Source organism: Gossypium arboreum, chromosome 8 (genome assembly GCF_025698485.1).
Source record: "Gossypium arboreum isolate Shixiya-1 chromosome 8, ASM2569848v2, whole genome shotgun sequence".
In the NCBI taxonomy this organism is placed as follows: Eukaryota; Viridiplantae; Streptophyta; class Magnoliopsida; order Malvales; family Malvaceae; genus Gossypium; species Gossypium arboreum.
The window spans coordinates 72,969,163-72,974,486 of record NC_069077.1 but is presented as its reverse complement, the minus strand read 5'-3'; the positions used below and the strand labels follow the sequence as shown (position 1 = coordinate 72,974,486).

Below are 5,324 nucleotides of genomic sequence, written 5' to 3'. Positions count from 1 at the left end.
AGAACCAAAATTAAGGGTTTTTAAGGAGAAAATAAGCCTTATTTATGGCATGGCTGGCCATAGAGACAATGAGAGTCAAAAATTCAAAAATGTAGTAGGGTTGGTATTTGATGGCATGAGTTATTTGAGTAAAATAAAGAAAAGTTGTCATCTTTTTTCTCTTCTTCTCTACACCATCAAAATTTCAGCCATTTTAGGGTTTTTTAGCTTCAAAATTTAAGCAACTTGTAACCCTCTCAAGTAAGTGATTTTGATGGTCTTTCTTGATGATTTTTGTACTTTTAGAACCCTTGTAGATGAGCTTTCAAATGAGGTGATATTTTGCCAAATGGTTGAAAGTCTAGGGTTTTACCATGAAAGAGTTCATGTTGTTTTCTAAAATTTTATGAAAGAAAATGAATCATGGTTGTGAAATAAACAACTTTTGTGAAAAGATTTCTCATGAAAACCCTAGAAAGGGCCATTTTGCATAAGTCGTAGAATAGGTGATAAATGTATGATATAATGAGAATATTGGGCTACTCCTAGTCTAAAAAGTATTTGGCTAGGCATGGTTAATGAGAAAATGTGATAAAACTAGATTTTCAGGTCTAAGGGTAAAATGAACATTTTGTGAAAGTTTAGGGGCAAAACGATCATTTTACCAAAGTATGAGTCTTAAGTTGAATTAAATGATTTGTATATTAAATAATGTAACGACCCAAAAATCAAAGCAATTATTTTTGTTTGTGGTGTTGCATAAATACATGTCTGCTTCAGTGGTGGAGTGTCATGAGAAGTGTTGGAGAAGTCTTGAGTTCAAGCCTTGGCTTGTACAAAATTTTGTTTTTCTTGAATTAACCCTGTCTCTGGTTAGTAGGCTTCTTAAATAAAAGTGGGTGTTTTGTGCCATAAAAGGCCTATTGACCTAGGGGATGGAGGTGTATGGATTGTGCTAGGGGATCCGAGGTTCGAGGCTTGGCAACGCAAAGGAGTATTTTGTTTTTCTTTACTATTGACGTTGGGGAAGTGTTGTAGTTGGACTAAAATTGGGGTGTTGGAGGAGGGTAAGTAGTTGTAGCCGAATTCTAGGGATTGGTTGGAGGGAATTTCAGCTGGTAGGGTTTTGGATGAGGGAGGATATGGTTGAATGATCTTAGGAGTGATTTGGGGAGGGAAATTAGGAGTTTGAAGGGAGTGGTAGAGGGTGTGCCGAATTGGGACTCTCACTCTTTGTAATTTTCGACTTTTGAGCAATAACTGTAGGTTTGGTCTTTCTTTTCGGTTCTTTTTCCCTTGAATGCCAAATTCTTTCTCTTGTGTTGTATTGTTTTCCTTTCATTGGGTTCTTTTGGGTATTACAGTAACACCCCAAACCCGACCCAGACGTTATGGTCGGATCTGACGTGTCACATTGAAGTTTTTAAGAAAATCCATGCCTCTTTCAATGTCCTTCTTAGTGTTTTAAAAGATAGTCTTTGCTAAGTTAATAAAGTGAATGGAAGTCATGCACCGTGTAGGTATCCAAAGCAGAGGAGGTGAGCCTAGAAGGTCGCTAAGTACCAAGCTCTTGATTGGATCCAATCTTGGACATGCCCACAACCATTGCCACACTTTGGTGCTAGGTTAGGTTTTGAGAAAAACGAGTTGGAATTCATTTAAGTAGATATTTTTGATAAACCAATTAATTGTATCATTGCGTTATTTTGAAAACAATTATCATTTTGGAAACGAGCCCTAGGTCTAACTCATATTGTTATCAGAAAAATATAGGGTATAAGATAAAATAATCCCAAAAAAAAATTAAAATGGCCTTATTACAACCCAAAACCAAATAATAATATTAATAAGATAAAACTTATAAAGAAAGAAATCGGCTACTTATTGCAATTAAAAGAAACAGAAATAGTAGTGTGGCCATCTCCGAGTCCCTCGCAGCTCCAAACCATCTAAGCTTAGGGATTACCTGCACAGTTAGAAATGGGGTGAGTTTACGAAAACTCAGTGTGTAATCCCAATAACAAACAAACAGTAAATAACACGGTATCAGTACAATCTGGGCCAAAGCCTTATTTAGTCTTGACATATATTGGGCCGAAGCCTTTCGTTTAACGGTTACTGGGCCGAAGCCTTTTTATAAATCATATCACTGGGCCGAAGCGATTTCATAAATCATATCACTGGGCCAAAGCCTTTTCATAAATCATATCACTGGGCCGAATCCTTTACTGTAAACGGTATAGCCCTTAGGCCCATTTCAATATCACATGTAATGTCAATGAATGTATGCAAGCCCATTTCAATATCACATGTAATGCCAATGAATGTATGCAAGCCCATTTGGGGAGACTACTCGACCCACCATCCGCTACTCTCCACCCGTACCAACCAAGCTCTCCATGTGGGGAATAACTCAACCCACCCAACCAAACTCTCCAATTGGCGGGATAGTCTTTTTATCAAATAACTGGAGGCCTAGCCTCTTTTAATAACTGGGGCAAAGCCCTTTTCGGTAAACTAGGGCAGAGCCCTTTTAGCACTTCCTCCATCAATATAACCCATATCCCATGCAATATGTCATGTATGCAGAATGTGATGCCCATATTTGAATCAAACAATCACAGTCAAGTCATTCATATCACCAACATATATATTCACAATCAAATCCATCAACCACACAGTCCAAGTCAGTCACTTGCCCACAAGGGCAAAACAGTCATTTTTCATATTATAAGGGTATTTTCTTAATTTTACCAAAAATCAGGGTTTTCCATGTTCATTACAATTGTCAATATTTCCGAGTGTTTAAACAATGATCTTTAACCCACTTATCAAATTCGGGCTTTTGGGCCCAAAACCCCTAATGGGCCCTACGAATGCTGATTTAGCCCACTAAGCCTGCTTAACCCAAATTTTACAATAATACTAACCGTGTTAATATGCAACTTTTCCAAATTCCATTTTCTATCAATTTTACCCAAATGGGCCCAAAAGCCCATTTGGCTCAATTCCAGCCCATTGAGGCCCAACTTACCATCGTGCACAAAATTGAGTTCTTACCCGTTCCATCGATCCAAACACCGATCTTATTGTATTTATGGCATCTATACCCACACGCAACATTACAAGTTCCAGAAATGCCGGTATTTTAGCATTTCGGCTTCTCAGCAGATATTAATCTAAGCTACCACGAGGGTTAGTACACACCTGTTATGGGTTGAAGTTGAAACGTTTCCATAATCAATCACCTACGATAACCACCACCTGTCACTCAAACTTAACTAATCCAATATCAATATTTGTAAATCCTAAGCACATCACCATACTGAACATAAGGGCATATTCGTCATTTTACCATACAAGGGTATTACGGTCACTTTACCCTATAGGGGCTTTACGGTCTTTTTACCTATTAGGGGTATTTTAGTCATTTCATCCTACAAGGGTGTTTTGGTAAATCTACAAACCAAGGGTATTTCAGTAATTTTGTAAACCAATGGTATTTCTATAATTTTTAGAAAGTCAAGGGTATTTTTGTAATTTTGTAAATTAGGGGTATTTTGGTAATTTTACAAATTGAGGGTATTTCGATAATTTCACAAACCAGTGGTATTTCGGTAATTTTACAAACTAGGGATATTTTGGTAATGTTACAAACTAGGGGTATTTTGGTAATTTTATCCTACAGGGGTATTTCAGTAATTTCACAATCGAGGGTAAAATGGTAATTTTGTAAATCGAGGGTAAAACGGTAATTCTGTAAATCGAGGGTAAAATGGTAATTCTATAAATCGAGGGTAAAACGATAATTTTGTAAATCGAGGGTAAAATGGTAATTCTGTAAATCGAGGGTAAAATGGTAATTCTATAAATCGAGGGTAAAACGGTAATTTTGTAAATTGAGGGTGAAACGGTAATTCTATAAATCGAGGGTAAAGTGGTAATTCTACAAATCGAGGGCATTTCAGTAATTTGGTAAACTAAAGTATTCTAAACAGGGATAACAATACGAATGGGCCTAAAGCCTATTCTCGGCCCAAATGGGCCCACACGCTCGTGTGGCCCTTTTAGCCCAAATCTAGCCACAAATATGAGATTCACCTAGCCTAGTCTAATATTTACTACACAATCAAACAACTTATCCAATTGGGCTGTGAGGCCCATTGGGCCCACATGACCTCTTTCTACCATCGCGGCCAAGTAGCCATCCTATAGCTAGAGTAGTGAGAAATACACACCTGATAGGAGACTAGAGTTAATCCACGCTTCGAGCACTCTTAGCCGACGCCCAACCCAAACGAGCACGCCATACAGCGAAAGGGATCAGCCAAGAAAAGGTACCTTTACTCTCCTCATGGTTCTCTCTATTTAAAGCCAGCTTCGCATCCACTCTTATGATAACTTCCCGATGTGGGTCCTTCCAACATCAGAGTTTAAATTCAATACCAACTCTTGTCGCCCCCTATTAGCAAAATAAATGCTCTTTGCTTGCCATGGGATTCGAACCCATGCCTCCCCTCAGATGCTCCACACGCTAGTTGCCACTAAGCCACAAGGCTTTTTCTGTCATATTTTATCCCCAATTAATTATAAGGTTTAAAGGCCAAAGTCCAGGTTCCTTTAAAAAACCAAAATAAATTGCAAGAGCCAAGGCTTGAACCAGTGCTCCCATACAACCTTAATGACGCCACAACCACTAGACTACAAGCTTCCTTGTGTCATTTATTTAACACAATAATTTAAAAACCCTCATCCAAGCATCCAGGTTTTTTTTTTTCACTTAATACCAAAATTTTTGCTAACGCCCAAGTTTGAACCCAAGATTTCTCCAACACTTCTCAAAGCCATTGACCACTAAAGCAAACATTTAATTGTTTCATTTCATTGCACAATTAAATACCTATATACAACCTCCTTACAGACCCCCACTCAAGGCCCAATACTTTTAGGCCCAAATTCGGGGTGTTACAATTACTTTTCTTGGGGTCGATTGGAGCATAGAATCTTTGGGGTTTGACAAAGTTTCTTCTCTCGGTTCTTTTTCTTGATCGAACTCCTCCATCTTCTCCCTCCCTCATTTGATTTGTTTGACCGAATACCTTTTGATCCCTTCTCTGTTCTTCTTTTTTCTCTAAACTGTTGCTCTCCCTTTTTGTGCTTTGGTCGATTATTCCTTGCCTCCTCTCCTTCTCTACTCATTCGGTTTTCTCATTACAAAATGATTGTTCTCTTCTTTTGAAACCGAATCTCTCTGCACTTGATAAAGGTAACTGGTTTTCGTTTGGGTTGTTGAATCCTAGGCTTATAGCCAGATTCTGCTGTTGCCGCCATCTATGTTAGGATTC

The 5,324-nt window shown here is 38.3% G+C and overlaps 1 long non-coding RNA gene across 1 annotated transcript; it reads right to left on the bottom strand.

The window, feature by feature from the left end:
- Positions 1-1,780: 1,780 nt before the first annotated feature.
- Positions 1,781-4,321, bottom strand: LOC128296488 (uncharacterized). The gene is made up of 2 exons (XR_008287095.1): positions 4,218-4,321; positions 1,781-1,945 (listed from the first exon to the last, which is right to left on the bottom strand). It is a non-coding gene; the product is annotated as an uncharacterized LOC128296488 (long non-coding RNA).
- Positions 4,322-5,324: the final 1,003 nt, after the last annotated feature.